The following is a 19,424-nucleotide window of genomic DNA, read 5'->3' on the forward strand; positions in this document are numbered from 1 at the left end:
ATGTCATTATGTATGTATGTATGTATATATATATATGTGTATCATTATGTATGTATGTATGTGTATATATATATGTATGTATGTATGTATATATATATATGTGTATCATTATGTATGTATGTATGTGTATATATATATGTATGTATGTATGTATATATATATATGTGTATCATTATGTATGTATGTATGTGTATATATATATGTATGTGTATCATTATGTATGTATGTGTGTCATTATGTATGTATGTATGTCATTATGTATGTATGTATGCATATATATATATGTATGTGTATCATTATGTATGTATGTATGTATATATAGATGTATGTATGTGCAACCTCTAGCCATAGTAGCATCACATGCACGTTGTAGCAAATAGGCTTCTAAACAGATGCTCAGTAAGATCCTATTTTTACAGCTAAAAACGGCAGATGCAATAACCAGACAGCCTATAAAGCTGGGTTTCTATATACAAGTCATGTTTCAGTCATATTTATTTTTTAGTTTTGTTTGTGTTTATGTCGAGCGTTTTCGATTAGTTCACTGTTCTTCTTCAGGAGAACAAAGGGTTATGTTTAATGAGTGTAATGAAATAAATAGGCACGGATGTCGACGTCACGTAAACCTGATGTTCAATATGAGTTAGCCTTGAGAACTAGCCAATCATAACCTAGAGTTGTTGATGTCAGATTTAGTTTTTGCCAAAGAGGTGTTTACAGTACATAAAAGACTCAGGTGTAATAGTAGTTATAAGAAATGTTAACCAGTTTTTATAAAGATGAAGTTAAAAATAAAATTACAGCAAAAGGTGCTGGGAAATAAAAATAATAATAATGTGACGCAATATATGTGAAATAATATCAATATAGAGAAATTAAAGCATGAATAATACTAATAATGTAAAGTAAGTTTAATTATTAATTTAGTTTTGAAATTTTTTTAAGAGACATACGAAGGTCAACAATCCTGGGGTCGTTTTTTGGTCTGATTTGAAAACCATTACAACTTTTGTATGTGATTCTGTGTGCTAGTAAATGGTGTGTCCTCACCGCAATGTCGGTCCTACTTCCGCAATCACCTCCAAATCTTGTGTGCTAGTAAACGGTGTGTCCTCACCGCAATGTCGGTCCTACTTCCGCGATCATCTCCAAATCTTGTGTGCTAGTAAACGGTGTGTCCTCACCGCAATGTCGGTCCTACTTCCGCGATCACCTTCAAATCTTGTGTGCTAGTAAACGGTGTGTCCTCACCGCAATGTCGGTCCTACTTCCGCAATCACCTCCAAATCTTGTGTGCTAGTAAACGGTGTGTCCTCACCGCAATGTCGGTCCTACTTCCGCAATCACCTCCAAATCTTGTGTGCTAGTAAACGGTGTGTCCACACCGCAATGTCGGTCCTACTTCCGCAATCACCTCCAAATCTTGTGTGCTAGTAAACGGTGTGTCCTCACCGTAATGTCGGTCCTACTTCCGCAATCACCTCCAAATCTTGTATCCCATATTATAGCCTGAACCCTGAAGATCTTTTTTAATTGTACAACGTTTCTGTTGTAGTTGTTAGGGCTTGTTTTGATAATCCAGTGACAGAACTAAAACAGGCCACGGAACTCTGAAGTATGGTTTTCGCGCGTTTCTAGTAAACTTTTTCATAAAATATTAGTAAAACAAAAATACAAAAATAAAGCTTACCTTTTTTATGATAAATGATGTACTCTCAATCTGTGTATTTTCTATATTTGTATCTTTAACGATGGGGTTACTTATATACTATGTATCTTATGATATCAGTCTGAAAAATATCATGTACTTGCACAGTTTGCTCCTTGTAAATGTTAAATGATTAAACACAGGTGTTTACTTTTTGCTGTGACGTGTCTACTGAGTCAGTTTTATAAAGACTCTGATGGACGTGCTTACACTCATGATGGTTTTTATCTTCATTTTCGTCTTATAAGAAATGAAGAAAAATATCCAACTGAATTTTAACACCTTGTTCCAAATATCGATTTCATAAAACAAATTATAAATTAGTTTACAAAACGACTGCTTGCTAACGATAGCGTTAGTTAGAACACGTCATTACTCCGTATATGCTTCTCATAATTCATTTAGTATACAAGGACGAGGCATCACATAATATGAAAATGTAATAATAAAACATAATATGAAAATGTAGTTTTGATACGTGTCTTTCCATCGAGACTTTATATCGGGTGTGGTTGTAACGCTACATCTTCATTTGCATATTCAATATTGTTTTAATATAATGTACTCAACTTTTTGTAATAAAGTGGCCAATCAGCTTAACTAGGTTAGTTTTAAGATGTACAATAAGGAAACGAGTATAAATCACTGTAAACTTGTTTATCTATTAAACATAGAGAGATGCGCTACTTAAATTCACAGATAGCGACTTTAATTCGAAACTATGAAAAAGGATTTTATTCTTTAAAAATAGTAGGATAATAAACAAAAATTACATGTCATAAAAGAGTATACCCTTTATTTCAAAAGTTTAATCTCGTAGAAATATTTAAAAATAGATATTCTAAAGAAAACATTGAAGTCATCTTTAAAATAAACAACAACTTTGATACCTTTATGTAAACAAAGGGATAACACAAGCTATATTATTCATTCAATCTGTATGTTTTTTAATCTCTTAACTGAACGGATATCAATCAAGTTTGATTTTGTCAAACGAAGCAAGTGATTTGGGGGTATTTTACAAAGGTAATTAAATTAACATTAATTTCTAGTGTTTATCCGTATAGAATAATATTCAGCCAGGTCAATGAACAATGTGGTTTGACAAGTATGTTTTATATAACTGTAAAAAAAAATACATCAAGAAGAAACCCATTAACTTTATCTCAGAAAGCAGAGAATATATTTGACAAAAAGACAAATATACGACTTGTTTCCTGCGTTTACTGTGAAGAAACATGTAATAAATAGGAATTTCTGCAGTACATATGCCACTCATTGACTCTCATTCAGCCGGCCTAAATCTTTTGATTATGTCTAGTGAAACGAATCCTTCAGAAACGGAGACTGTTAAATACGCAACGCTGAAAGAAAAGGTGTCATCTTACAATCCATTTCGTAAAGTTGACGAGAAACGAATATGCTAAATGCTGTATAAACTGTCAGACACAATAAGCTCACCAAAAATACTGTAAATCTGTGCACGAAGAGAGAACTTCGGAAATTCGGCCTTCAAAGAAACGGATAATATACTGTGAACGATAACTTTCCATAGTAAATAGAAGTACGTCTTGAAGAAACAAAAACGTGTTAAAGTAAATGAGAAAAGCTTGAGATAACACGTTAGACTAAATGAGAAGAGCCTGAGATAACACGTTAGACTAAATGAAAAGAGCCTGCGATAACACGTTAGACTAAATGAGAAGAGCCTGCGATAACACGTTAGACTAAATGAGAAGAGCCTGAGATAATATGATAGAGTAAATTAGAAGAGCCTGCGATAACACGTTAGACTAAATGAGAAGAGCCTGAGATAATATGATAGAGTAAATGAGAAGAGCCTGAGATAATATGATAGAGTAAATGAGAAGAGCCTGAGATCCAGCAGATGAGATGACTTTTTTTTTTCTTTTTAGAATAAGAAACATTGTTTTTAAATCAAATACCAACAGGACTTTACGGTAGGCAACAAAAGGTAAAATAAGAACATATGATAACACTATTCAGTACAACAGTGCCTTCAGGTTTAAGTAAGATAAGAACATATGATAACACTATTCAGTACAGCAGTGTCTTCAGGTTTAAGTAAGATAAAAACATATGATAACACTATTAAGTACAACAGTGTCTTCAGGTTTAAGTAAAATAAGAACATATGATAACACTATTCAGTACAACTGTGTCTTCGGGTTTAAGTAAGATAATTACATATGACAATACTATTAAGTACAACAACGTCTTCAGGTTTAAGTAAAATAAGAACATATAATAACTCTATTCAGTACATCAATGTCTTCAGGTTTAGGTAAGATAAAAACATATGATAACACTATTCAGTACAACAGTATCTTCAGGCAAATATTCAAGGCTGGAAATGGTTAATGTACCGGGTTATGGAACAATATACTGTCGATTACGCTCTACATTTGTAACTCTGTGCGCGTTATAAAGATGGGAATCAATCCTACTATTAGATTAAGAGTAGCCGTATAGGCGGCATGCGTTAATGACTGATTGCATTTTTCTTGTTCGGAAGTGATGGCCAAGCTTGAATTATGGACTTTCTGACAGGGATACTTAACCCCTGTGTCACACAAAGAGCACGTTATTATGAAAATGGTAATTTTTTTTTTTTTTTGCTTTTAAGGTGTAAGCTGCACAACACTGGTCTACTTGTGCTCTGCCCAGCACGGGTATCGAATTCCAATTTTTAGCGTTATAAGCCTTCAGACATACCGCTGAGCCAAAAGGGGATTCCACAGTTGAGGTTCTTTGAAACATTTAACAAAATGTGTTTACGAAACACGAACTCGTTGGCCTTTAACAAATCTTAGTTCACTAGAAATTGTTTCAGACAAAGCGTATAATTATAATTATTAACTATGTGAGTGTATATTTGAAAAGTAACGACTAGATTTCTATAAACTACAAAACAATTGCAAAAAACAAGTTAACACATTTTGGCGATATTCATACCAGTCTAAATATATGTAACCACTTCTACAGTAGTGGTATATCCTCATTTTTAGGTTCAGCTATGAAATATTCGCTTTATGAAATATACACATTTACAAGTAAAAAAAAAAAAATATTTATACTAGTTTTTGCTTCTTAACTGTAGACAACATTTTTTATGACACTATAGGTTAAATACCAAAGAAATTTAAATTCTAAAGTTTACATAAAATTTCGTATATTTTTTACTTTATTAATTTTTGTTAAATGAAAGCCGACAGTTTCGATTTAGTTGGCTGTTTGATTAGACCTAAACAAGGCTGATATAAAATAAAACTAGAATATGATTGTTTAGCTTTCATTCCTCATTTACATTCACTGTGGTTATTGGTGGACAATTATAAAAGCTAGTGTAAATAAAATAAAAAAGAAATATTATTTTAACCTGACAAATAGACAGAATCGAAGCAAGTGAATAATGTAAATAGAAGGTTCTTTTATTGAAAACATGAGAACTTCGATTTTGTCACAATTCACCTGATCAAGAAGTGAAGAAAACCTCTGTGTTGGATATGACTAAAAAGTAGAAACATTTGAAGCTTTCTTGTGGAATGAAAGAGCAAAGATTTATTACATATAAAATCTACATTAAACCATTTATCACACCTAAAGACGTATAATCTACAGTAGTTAACAATGTCTATCAACAATGTAGTTGGACTGATGAATACTGACACTTAGCAACAATTAGGTAGTGAAATAGTAAAGATTTGTTACATATAAAATCTACATTAAACCATTTATCACACCTAAAGACGTATAATCTACAGTAGTTAACAATGTCTATCAACAATGTAGTTGGACTGATGAATACTGACACTTAGAAACAATTAGGTCGTGAAATAGTAAAGTTTTGTTACATATAAAATCTACATTAAACCATTTATCACACCTAAAGACGTATAATCTACAGTAGTTAACAATGTCTATCAACAATGTAGTTGGACTGATGAATACTGACACTTAGAAACAATTAGGTCGTCAAATAGTAAAGTTTTGTTACAATAAGGGAAGATTAAAGCTTTAAAAAATTTGTAAGGTGAATCGAACTAAACTTTAAAGAGTTTATGAGGAGATTCAAAGTTTTATATGTAAAATATAAAGGTTAGTATTAGTATTATTAATCTAAATGTGCTAATCTCTCAACACAGAGACTCCTAGTGTCCAGATATAGTACCTGTTGTTGTAGTTTTCTTAGTTCAAAGCTACACAATGGGCTGTCTGTACTCTGTTCACCGCGGGACTCGAACCCCCCGAATTTAGCGTTGTAAATCCAAAAACGTGCCTCTGACCCTCCGGGGGACTCAAATATACCATTTCTGATATAGAATTATTAACTAGTGAGCACTATCTGTCAAAACAAGAGCTATATGAGTTTCATGGAAGCAAATAACAGTAGTGGCTGTCACTTTTATAACGCATTTACAGTGCAAAATGGCGTCGTTGCTAAAACCTTGAGCCTTTTCACCTGCAGCTCAGCTCACTAACTACAAGGCCACACCTATCTGCTGAGAACATTTCCATCAGGTCCATCATCCTTATTCAATAATTTAAATTCACTTTTTTAACATTTAATTATCTCAATATATTCACGTATATTCATACCGATTAATTGAGATAATTAAATGTAAAAAAGTGAACATAGCAAGAAGAATACCTTATGTAATACAAGTGACATCTATCGGAAGAATTTCTTACTATAGAGTAATAATTTTCACAAGTGAATAACAGCTAGTCCTTTTCTAAGTAATGTCGATAACATGATGTTTTTAAATTTTTCTTCAATTGTTATATAAAAGAGCTTATGAAATACAACCTCATATAAACATACACGCTTACTGAATACCAAGTACTCATATTTTAAGTACTCAGATATTTCAACCCTGAACAAAATGTGAACTGCAAAATGTATTTTACATGCTAGTTAACATAAAACACATTAATGTTTTGAAGATAATTACAGCAGTCGATTAAATTGTAATTTACGTGAGCTCAGGACAAATTCCTCCCATGCTGAGATGGTACATAAGAACCGGCGATGAACTCCGGCTTAATTAGCACTGAACTCCGGTTTAATTAGCAAAAGCGGATGAGATATAGCAATGGGATGCCAGTCCACTGCAGGTTAACCTCCAACTGGGTAGAGTGGAACAATTGGGATAAAGTGTAGAAAACATCATGATGAGCACCAGCCTCGAACTCGCAACCATCCAAAGCGTGGAGCAGCTGTAGCATGCTGTCTCCTAATTCATTTGAGGATGATATAACAAATAGTTTTCGTTCTCTTTTTACTTTCCAATATATGATAAAACTATGTTCTAATATTTTATGTTCATATATGTCTGAAGTTCTGTATTTGTGTATTTTTGAAAATATTTTAATATTTGTTCAATTTTTTCCTAGAAGCGATAATCCATTTACAATGAACATTAAACGAACTGGAGAAACAAACTGGCCTACGCTAGGTTCGTTTATACATTACTTAACATATCCTATGTTGTATATTATATATTTTAGTGTAGTTAATATTAATATTACCTAAGTATACTTCTGCTCAATCCACATTCGGGAATCCATCAATCATTTATACCAGGTCATAAAAGACACTAGCATCAGATTGATATCTCAAGATCACTGGAAAAAATATATTTTTAAGGCTTTTCAAGCTATTTGTAAAAACATTAGGAATGATGAAAGAGATCTTAGAAAAATTAGGAATTTCGAGATACTGAGTATACTATTCTGAACGGATTTCAGCGTTAAATTAACGCAGAATCCAAAATACCCAACATTAAAAAAGTATACATGTACATGTCAAGAGAAGCGAGCTATTTCACACACACAATTCTTTGTTCTTTGTAATGGGTTACGGAAGTTTAAAAGAATACGTTATACTGTCTGTCTTAAATTACGTTACATAATTTTCTATTAGTTCACTGAAAAAGCATAAATAATCTTTCAGTTCACTCTACCCCATTTTAATCTAGAAAGGATTCTGTGCTGACCAGTCTTGTTACCTTTAAGTTTAGTTCTCTCACCTGGACTAATATATTAGAGATCAGACTGGTTTGACTTAAACCTGATTTTTGCTGTAAAAACAAGTCTCTTGTTCACTGGTTATCTTGATTGTTCGATTCTGATTATTCTATTAAGCCTGCTAATTTCACCGTCATGATGAAGAAGAAGAGGTGAATAATGAAACCAATCGAGGATCCAACACTAATGGATATGGGTTCATTAACACAACCAGTAATCGTACCTGAAACGAGCACTTTCCATTAATTGCGTGGTGTGTTCTACTCCTAACCATTACCAGATACTATTATGGCAAACCAGCAATTCTCAATTACTCTCAGTAAAAGTATGGTCCCCTGTTTTCCAGTCACCCATCTTAAGGAGACCAAGAACTTCGGGCATCTTGTGGTATGAAGTAGAGAAAGAAACACCAACTAGGGCAATATCCTATATTATGTCGAAGTGAATCATAGGATCCTGATACCAAGAAAAGAAAAGACGTAATTTTCCTAGCAGAATTTTAGAAAGTGTATAATCAACCTGCGCTATTTAAATGTTCCCATCACAACAATGTGGTTTCAACCCAAACACAGTCACTTTGTAATCAAAGATGTTCCTGCTCACATGTGTCTACCAGACATCATGTGGTGTCAGCAAGACAGTCAGCTTCAGGCAGCTTAATGGACTATGGCCAGTTCCGTTCTGTAATATATGGCTGAAGATCAGAGAAAAGGATGAGACTGGGGAGATAAATTCATAGCGACCCAAATATCTGGCTCACTTAGGGGCAGCCTATCAAACTCCGAAAAAAAAGACCTAAATAGAGTCAGAAAAAGATAATCGCGAGAATTATCCTAAAATCAAAGATAAAATGTCTCTATGGATAGTACTTATTCATCCATTTAAGTAAATGAATCATTTAGGTTTTCCTTTTTCTGTAGTAATTAAATTGATAAAATTTATGTCCAACTTGTTTCTTTATATCTGACCTATGAAAAGTCAAAAGTGACTTTACTAACCTTTCATGATGAACTTGGTGAAGGTCAAAGTAACCTGTCTAATCATTTTATGTGTATTTTTAAAAGTTACTTCAATTCGTACATCAATACGACACTCTAATTACTAACAGAATATAATTATTATTATTAAAATGCAAAGATTGAGCCATTAATCCTTGAAAGAGCAAAGTTTCGTTACAGAAAAGAAATAAAATAAACGTTTTATTATTTCAGCAGAAAAGTGTAGTTATTGTTATCAAAATGTAAAAATGTGAAAATTTCTTATGTGTAAAAGGTGTCAGTGTAATAGTTTTCGTTATAAATATCTAATTATAACGCTCTCTTGTGATTGCGTTAAAAAAGTCTACCTTTGCAATACAGATGTGAATAAGTGTAAAATATATGAAAATTATATGTTTTAAATTTCCTGTATTTAGAAAAAAAGATGTACGAACCATTCAGTGGTACATACATTTTTAAGCTATAAACGTTCGTGCTCTTATTAAGATGTTAGGTGTATGAAACAGCACAGGCAGTTACAGCACTAATGTGTTGGAGCTCCACTGAAGAGAACTGCTGTTGATGTGCTTGATCCTCTTCAACAGATTAAGAGTGAGAATTGATACATGATGATTGACTATTTTACCAGATGGCCAGAAATATATGCTGTCTCTAACCGGGAAACAGAAACTTTTCCGAAGAAACGTGTCAAATGGTAACACACTATCATCACTGATGTTTTGGGAAAGAACTGAAAATGTCATTGTACATTCTGTACTCTCATCTAGAGAATAGTCACTTAGAAGAGTATTACACAGAATATGTAGAGATTAAGGAACATCATCAATGACATACATGACTTTACCCGAGAAAGACTTAAATCAGATAGTGCTAAAATGAAAATTTGGTATGATATTAATGCTGAAAAGATTGTATTCCATCATGATGACATGGTATGGCTGAAAATTCCCGCCACTCAGAAGTTCATAGAATTTGCTTAATTCCTCTTCATATTTTTTATTTCTTCCTATTGTGTTTTATACAACTCAACTGATTACCGAACTTACTTCACCAAGGTTTAATGATATGAAATATGATGTTACACACGTAGTCATTCCAGAAATGTTTTAATAATTCCACAAAATTTTTAATATTAATTCAAATATTTTAACTTGATTTCGTAGCGCCATCTGTGGAGAAAATAAGTACACTCTGTCGTTTGATTTTTCTTTAATATCACTGATAACTACATGAAATCTTTATGAAACATGGTCCTATCTTTCTGTCTAGTAATAGCCACGTTCTGTTAGAGACCACACACTTTTAGACAGCTAAACTGCTGAGTGATCTAATATTTACCGTAATAAACTTTTCATAATATTTCGTATATTTCAAATAGAGATTTACAGATTGTCAGGGTAACTTTCAGTAAAAAATTATTTTACTAATATAATGCTCTCTGATATCCGAAAACAATTAGATTGAAATGCTATAATAAATTGTGTTATTTAATATTTAATCACGTAGCTTTAACTGTAACTATTGTAAAGTCAGAATTTATTGCTTATACTTTTGAAGAAATAATTATCTTATTGTGGATATAATTAAATCTAAAAAGCTCTTTGTACTGTTTTCATCACTGCCAACGAGGTCCTTGTTTTCTGATTCATTTACTTTTTAGCATTGTCAAAAAAACTTGTTTTTTTTGCGTTCATACTAAACTGTATTTGTTTATATTGCAAGCGAATATGCTTCAGGAACATAAATATAAGCTCAGTAGTTTTCTAATTAAAAAACAACATCACAGCATTTAGATTAGTAATGAAACAGTTATTCAAGTAATAATGAATATAGGCGACCTCAGCTACGAAGTTTATCCTTTTATTAAGCTGAATTAAAAGAAACCCTTAAGACTAACGAAATTGAAAGTTTACTCTCAAGAAACGCGTATCTCAAATAACACATAACAATATAAGAACACCTAAATGGACTGCCCGAAGAGCACACACGAAATATGTCTTCAAGATCTTGAATTTCAATATGTATATCAGCTACATAAATCATTTCATGGTTAATTCAACAAGTTGTTACAGCCATTAGTAAATTCATTTCTTCACATCGAGCACTTATGATTTGTGCCCCGGTGTAACAGCGGTAATTTTACGGATTTACAAAACTAACATCCGGAGTTCAATTGCCCGCCATGCACAAAGCAGATAGCCCAATGTGGCTTTGTTTAAAACAAATGAATAACCTCTTGTGATTTTATAAGACGCTTCAACATAGTAGCCCCCTTCTGTTAATGACAAAAGGATCCTCTATAACTTTGATGTCGTATCTTTATACCCATTCATTCCCTTAACGGAAGGAATAAAAGTAATTCCTGACTTTATTAAAGAATACTCTAAACTAGACCTTCCCTGTTTATACTTAATTAACATAGAAGCAATGTTAAGTTTTATGTTGTCAGCTGAAACTGGGGAGAGAAATAGTTATGGAGAATATAATTCTTGTAGAATAATTTGTTGTTTTCTTTATGCACTGTTTTGAAGAGAAAGCCTTTTTACCGTGGCGTGAAGAAACTTTGATGTCCCCTGAAATCTTGGCCCCCCAGTGGCACAGCGGTATGTCTGCGGACTTACAACGCTAGAAACCGGGTTTCGATACCCGTGGTGGGCAGAGCACAGATAGCCCTTGTGTAGCTTTGTGCATAATCAAAAACAAAAACAAACATAAAACAAACTGAAATTTTGTGTTGTACTGAACTAATGACATTCCGCTTTCATATTTTCATCAACAAACAACATCCCAATATCACACTCACATTAGAGTACTCACAAAAATTCAAAAAGTACCTTTCTTGGTGACATTAGTTATTTTTGAAATAAAACATTATCAGACTTGTGTCATCTCAAGACTTGTAAAAGTCCAATGAATTTGGGATTCTAAATTACATAATACTGAAAATATAAAAAATGAGCCAATTTTGGGGTGAGTTACATCGTATCGATTCTGTAAGCAACAAAGAAAGGCTAGAAATCATGTTAGAGAATATTATTTTCTCCGACATATCAACAGTATTTTCAACGTTCAAGGAAATATAATAATAAAAAGAATGAACCGAAAATTGAAACATTGCACACACACACGGACAGTAGACAAGTTTGTTTTTCAGTACAAACTTAATAAATTGACTCCACAAAATTGATAAGATATTATAATGTCACCACGTATCACGTGAATAATACAGCGAATTCTGCGTAAGAGAAACTGAACGAGAACTGTGCAAGAGGATATCACAACATGTGAAACCTGTCTACCAGTGTGATACTGCTTCAAACGTTGTAACAGAATATTACGTAAAAACCTATGAAACACCAACTGAAAAAAATATTATTTCCTTAGAAATTTTCAAACGCACTACAACTTACAACGGAAATACGAAGAGTTATTTATGATATAAAAACTACACCAAAAAATAAACTGGAACGTGAATTGGTTTTGTAATTTAAAGATAAGTTACGGCTAATTTCCGATGAAAATTTTATAAATAAAAATACGTAAGTAGTCTTTAAAGAAAAAAATCATCTCTATTTTGCATATACTAATTTCCAACCGATATCTTTTAGAATTGTCAATGAACTATGTTAAACCATGCTACAGTGACCAGCACAGCAGGGTAGCTGGGTAGGCTTATGCCTCAGCCTTCTTACACTTATGCCCCAGAAGTGTCCTTTTTTTTCACTATCATAACATTGTCAACAACCACGAAAAGATATAGCTTATTCCACACTGTGTTTGCTGTGAGTAACTAAGAAAAATGAATAAAGATTTCAGCTTAAAATGAATGGAATACAGGGTTTTACAGTAAAAATAATAATTGTGATATACTATTAGGTGTTGATACACAAAAATTCACTGTTCAGGTTTAGATCATAAAAATGGCTTTAAGACAAACTGAATAGGAATAAAAAAAGATATGTTTGGTTCTTATGGACGTTTACCCTAAGTGTACCACAGGCAACTCACAGTCCCTATAGTCTCCAGTAACCCCACCCCCGAAAAAAAGACTTACCTTACAATACTTCAGTAGTACCCTTTTTTGTTGTTATTGGCCATTTTTAATCTTCTCTGCACATTACTGCTGCGCCTTATCTCTGAAACCCAAATACGTTTACTCTATTATTTATTTCCAATAATGTTAAATTCAACAATACTATTTTAATATATCATTTATCACTATTTAATGTACACCTGTACATGTGTTTTCAAGTAACATTGATATTATGGGAGTTTAAAGTACGTTGTACAAACTCAAGGTTTGTACTCATTGTTTAAAAGATAAATAAAACTCGAACTATTACTCCAGAAAACATAACTGGTTTTATTTAAGCTAACGTTTCGCCATGGCGGCTTCATTGGAGCAAACAAGCGGTAATGACGAAACGTTGGCTTAAATAAAACCAATTATGTTTTCTGAACTAATACATCGTGTTTTATTTATATTTTTAACATTGATATTCATATATGGTTACTGTTTAAACATCGAAGACTGGTGAAGCATCAGAAGCCAATAAACCTAAAATTTATGATAAAATTTACGTTACTTGCAGATGTTTCCCCCACTCCCAACAAACAAACATTCCTCTTCACATATCCATTAAAAATATAAATTCAGAGGTGTGTATAAAAGGGATTTCAGATATACCGTTTGTCTCCCACAAATCACTTATTATGTATGCTTAAGTTAACTAAGAAACCAGTTGAAGTTCAGTTTTGCTGAAATACAGTTATCGTGTTCTTGTGATGAACCAGTAGTAGTTGAAACGTTGAGAAAATTAAAATAAAATAACATTAACTGTTGTTTTTTTATTGTTGCTTTTTAGATTCTTCTTGATTTGTCCATTGCAGCTCGAAATCATAGGTGTGTAACAATTTTTAGACCTATAGGACTTCCAATATTTTGCCTGCTTTCAGTACTTAAACCGTAAATTTTAAAGTAGTACAAGTTTTATTTTCTGAAATATAACCGAGTATAATTATTTAAATATGTTGAAACTTTTCATTATGCGTTACGAATACTTAAATAACAGAGATATTATGTCAAGAAAAATTTACTGAACTGATAACAGGTAGGAATTAAATATTTCGCGACTAAAACGACTTTGAAAGCTTTATGTACATTTTCCCTGAGCCTTGGAGTATTTCAGATACAACAGATGGCGCGGTTGTAGTTATACAAAGATTGTTCTAGTTTTTATATCTTCCAATGTTACATCGATGAAAAACTCTTGAAGTGCAAAGCTGTAAAAATTATTTCTTTTAGTGCTCTTAAGAAAATTAAATAATAACGCGGAATTATATACTTTGAATAAATCAGTAAAATTATGTTTAAAAACGAAAATTTAGTAAGATATTTCACAATGTTTTTGTTGTTGTTTTCGTATTTAAAAAACAATGTGATTCACACCTCAAATAGCCCTTGAATAACTTTATGAGATATTTAGGTTGGAGTCGAAAACAATATATCTCTTTATAATCAACTATATAACTGTCATAAGATAATGGTATTATATTTAAACCCTACATTCTTTATCTAGCCCCTTATGGATTCTCAAGAATTAGAAGATGGCATAGTAATATTATCCAACCACACTGATGAGACCTGGATTGAGGGAAACGCGTTATCAACAATGGATATGAGCTATAACTGCACTGGAGCCTTTCGATTTGGAGCAGTATATGCTAAACACTAAGTTAAAATCGGCTCATTAACTAGGACTTAAGTCTATAGATATGGTTAAAACCGTAGTTTACAGCAATATATATAACTTCCTTGCGTTGAACCAATGTGCTGTTCAGTGTTTTATTTTCTTTCTTTTGCAATATTTCAAACGAATGGCAGATAATGATGAGAATAAATAACTAAATGATTCTTTTATTCTTTAATTTTACTGTTGAAGTTTTGTTTCAAAGTTTCACGCTAAGCTAGCTACATAATCTCTGCAAGCCGTCCCTAATTTTGAACTAATAGACTGGAGGGAGGTCAGCAGACCCCACCGAACTCTTCGGCCACTCTTGCCTGATAGAATACTAGGATTTGATCGTCAGTCTTGTAACACAACCATGACAGCAAGATGAGTAGTCTTGTATTCACAGTCCGGCACTCTAACCAATATGTTACGTCTGTCCTACCTATTATTTAGTAATGAATTTGAGTAATCTAATTTTTGCTTTTTGTTGTTTCAAAGTTCTCAGTATTGAATACAGATAGTATTCACTATCTTATGAGTAAAATGACCAGGAATTCAAGACCTCGAAACTGAGACATCAAGTAAACATTATTCGTAATTATTGTACTGGTTTACTCAGCTTTTGAGTAAAGAGCTTTGGTCGATATACCTCCTAATACAAATCATTCTTCATGTATGTCATCAGAGGCCTGACAAGGCCTAGTAGTTAGGGTGTTTGACTTGTATTCTGCAGATTGAAGGTTCAAAACTCCATCACTGAACATGTTCGCCCTTTTAGATAGGGGTGTTATAATGTGACGGTCAATCCCACTATTCGTTGATAAAATAGTAACCCAAGAGTTAGCGATGGATAGTGTTGATTAACTGTCTAGTGCTTGTAAACCTTTTCCAATATCATTCACCCCCATAAGTTTTTCACAAGAGCTCACTCCCCCAGTTCGAAAAAAAAAGACAAAAAAAGAACTAAATTAAAATACAAAATTCTTTATTATGACTTAAATATACATCAAACTACAACTAGAATAAATAATAATAAGTAATGACTTTTTTGCTCTTGAGTTTGTTGTATAATTGATAATACTCATTCACCCTGCCATTCATCCCATCATTCTCATTCAACCTGATTCTGATTCCTGCTAAATTAGGGACGAGTGGCGCAAATAGCCATCAAGTAGAGTTTCGCGAAATTCAAACCAAACAATCTGATATATGAATATTGCTATTTTTTATTATTACTCATGATATTAGGAAAACATCTAACTTCAAAAAAATCAATTAAAGACAAAAATACGAAACCATATAACCTGATCGTTTTTGAAGGGTGAACCTTTCTTCACCATGGACAAATTTTTTGGATCTTTAGATATGATCAAATAAAATAAATATTTTTCTTAGTGTCGACAATTCTAAACCTTCGCATTCTCGAGGGTATTTTAAATCTATTTTTAGGGGTTGGAACAACATAGTTTTATGACTTAAGTTCTCTGGGAAAATGTTGTTAAGTCTACTTCACTTCACCATAGATATTAAGAAAGTTAAGCGATCAAACTGAGCAACACTGTGTAAATATTTTCAGCTTCACTCGGTTTGGTTATAAAATATTTTTCAGGACAGAATTATGCTCCTTTAGGTTTTTCAACATTAATATAATTATTTTCATTTGGGGCGAGATTTCGAAGAAACCTAAAGCAACAGAGTCAAAAACGCGCCACAAAAAAAAAAAAAAACGTGAGAAAAGTCTAAAAGTCTCTTTAATTTATAAAATCCTGCTCTGTTGTGTGAAAATAAGCGTAGCATTTAGGAAAACGTTAGAGAGAAAATAATTTGCCACATCTCATGAAATATCCGGTTAACACCAGGTGACGCCTATGCTGCTGTCAAGCTCACCTGCGCAGGTGAACGCTAAGTGAATGACCAAGCAACCAACCTACAAAACAAGTGTATTTGTTACGTTTCCCGTATCATAGTAGTGTAAGTTAACTCATACTACAACTTTGTTTCATCATACATTTAAAGCAAGGTCTCTTTGTTGCTAATGTATATTTTCTGTTTGATAACATTGATGTTTGATCCTTTGCTCTAAACTCAGTCATGTTACAGTCATTAACATCACGTAGATTTGAAATATCTTAGATTGAGAAAAGTTGGTACTTTTGTGTTAGAATGACAATTTAGTTTATAGAAAATATCAAGGATTTTTCATTTTCGAAATAAACCAAGAGAATGAGAAATTATTCTATGTCACAGAAATAATACTTGTTGTTTTTTAGGCACACTCTTACACAATTGTGTTCATCGCCGGAAATCGAGTCAAAATTTTAGAATTATGAACCGTCAAGCCACCAGAGACAGAAATTGTTGTTGTTTCTTATTAAACACAAATCTACACAAAGGGCTATCTCTGCTCTGCCCACCACAGGTATCGAAACCCAGTTTCTAGTAGTACAAATCCGCAAACATGCCTCTGTGCCACTGAGGAGCGAGACAGAAATAATAACTGGATAGTCAAAACGTTTTCACACATCTGTTTCTGAAATAGTACGTAAACATAATTATGAACACTTGTCACTCAACTTTTCAGGTGAAGGTAAACAAGGTTCGATATTCAGAAGAAAAAATTAAGAGGTAGCGGGAAAAAAATGTTTCTTTAATAATTTTTTTATAGTCAGAATTGATATCGATAAAAAAGCACTTGGCTGAAACGTATATTGCATTTTCCTTGCTTTTTTTAACTATAATATATCTCCATTGTTTCTTAGGTACAAAGACAAATCTTATACTTATTTATCATTCTTCTCAATCAGTACAGTTGGATGCTTCACACATTACATATTAGTGAGTGAACATGGTGTAAGTTGAATGGCTACATATACTACTTATTAGAGGATTAAGCCACCTATACTTTTATAAGTGCATTATAAATTAAAACTTAACTTAAGCTAAATTCATGTTTCTGGAACAATTCTCTCGGTAAATGATGTGGTTAAAACTTTCATAAGCAAATACTTTAAAAAATAAGTTAAACATAATTCATGCTTCTGGAATATTTCCTTCAAAAGATTTGTAATTAAACATGCTAATAACTAAATACTGAAAATATAATTTTATGCATAACTCACGTTTCTTGTACAGTTCCTTCAGCAAAAGTATTTTTTTATATTTTGAGAAATAAACACTTAAAATATAAGCATTATTCATATTTTATTTCTTTCGCAATCTTGGAAATTAAATTAATATTTTACGTCCTATCGTTTGTGAAGTGTATATCAAAATGAACTCAGGCATATCAATATTTATATTAATCAAACTGTACTTAGAAACTTTTTCAGATTATAAGAAAGAAGATTACAAAAACAATACATGTAAATGATAAGAAAAAACATTTTAGATATAATTGTGTCAAAAAGACTTTCAAATCATGTTTCATGCTTAGCAAAGAAACTTTCATATCCTGTGTATATTACAAAAAAAATCTTCAAACCTTGAGAAAATCATAAAAACATTTTCCAAAACTGCTTAAATAATGGAAAAGAACACCCGGAAAACTTGTTAGAGAGATGAAATGGAAGAAATACCTTAATAAAGTCTCTTCCATGTTATAAAACATATATCTTCAAGATCTGCCTAGATTATGATGAGGAACACTTTCAAGATGTGGTTGGGTCATGTGAAGAAAAATCTTCAAAACATGTTAAGATCTTAAAAAAACAACTTCAACTCTGGCCTAGATCATAAAGTTTGAATAATTCAAGATCATAAAAAACAAACTTAAAACCTGCAGATTGTAAGAAAACACAGTTTCAAAACTGTACATATGTTATTAAGTAATAAGATGAGAGCTGTTGTTGTTTGCAGTATAGAAATTTATGTTGTTTTAAAACCAATAATAATATTTAGGCTTTCTTATCTTTCATGTTTTAATTTCGCGAAATGTTTTGAAGAAATTTTTATAAAGACCATGTTTTTAATATACGTTAGCTATCGTCTTCGAGATTTTTTTAGATTAATGTTGTTGTTTTTTTGTTGTTTTTTAACATGTGTAAAGACAAATCGTTCCAACGTTAAATAAGTAACAGATTTTACAAAGATGCCGTTTAGGCTCTTTAAAAATAGTCACCATAGGGAGGAAGAATGGGTTTGACAAAGTAAAAATAACATACAATCCTTGTTAGTAATGTAAAACTAATAAGGTTATTTCAGATCCTGTTGCATAAACTCGTGGTTTAAAATTCAGAACAAGCTAGTGCTATCAAGGAAAAGAGCTAGCTTCGTTCCTGAATATATTGTGAGTCTGTTAACAAGTTTTAACATATATACGTGGTGTCATAAAAAAAGAGGTATTTGTTTTATGATAAACACGTTCCTCTGCTTCTTGTTTACTTTAAATTAAATCAGCACTAACGTGTTACCATAGTAAATCGTTTAAAAAACAAAACATAAATAGGAGTAGAAATTAACAAGAACTTTCAAATTATTATAAATTATGGTTTGTCAATATATACAATATATATTATGTATTGTCAATACATAATAACCTATCTCAGAATTATTCTCTATTATTCCAGTACATGATGACTTAGCTTAAAATGATTGTTTGTAGTACATAATAACCTATCTCAGAATTATTCTCTATTATTCCAGTACATGATGACTTAGCTTAAAATGGTTGTTTGTAGTACATAATAACCTATCTCAGAATTATTCTCTATTATTCCAGTACATGATGACTTAGCTTAAAATGATTGTTTGTAGTACATAATAACCTATCTCAGATTTATTCTTTATTATTCCAGTACATGATGACTTAGCTTAAAATGATTGTTTGTAGTACATAATAACCTATCTCAGATTTATTCTCTATTATTCCAGTACATGATGACTTAGCTTAAAATGATTGTTTGTAGTACATAATAACCTATCTCAGATTTATTCTCT

The 19,424-nt window shown here is 32.1% G+C and overlaps 1 protein-coding gene across 1 annotated transcript in view; it reads right to left on the reverse strand.

The window, feature by feature from the left end:
- The window catches only part of LOC106469357 (solute carrier family 35 member G1-like), a 44,164-nt gene that overhangs the window by 5,069 nt on the left and 19,671 nt on the right, over positions 1-19,424 (reverse strand). The window contains exon 3 of the mRNA XM_013929844.2: positions 12,812-12,893. The gene's annotated coding sequence lies outside the window, so the exon portion shown is untranslated. The remainder of the gene's footprint in view (positions 1-12,811; positions 12,894-19,424) is intronic.

Source organism: Limulus polyphemus, unplaced genomic scaffold (genome assembly GCF_000517525.1).
Source record: "Limulus polyphemus unplaced genomic scaffold, Limulus_polyphemus-2.1.2 Scaffold3444, whole genome shotgun sequence".
Lineage (NCBI taxonomy): Eukaryota > Metazoa > Arthropoda > Merostomata > Xiphosura > Limulidae > Limulus > Limulus polyphemus.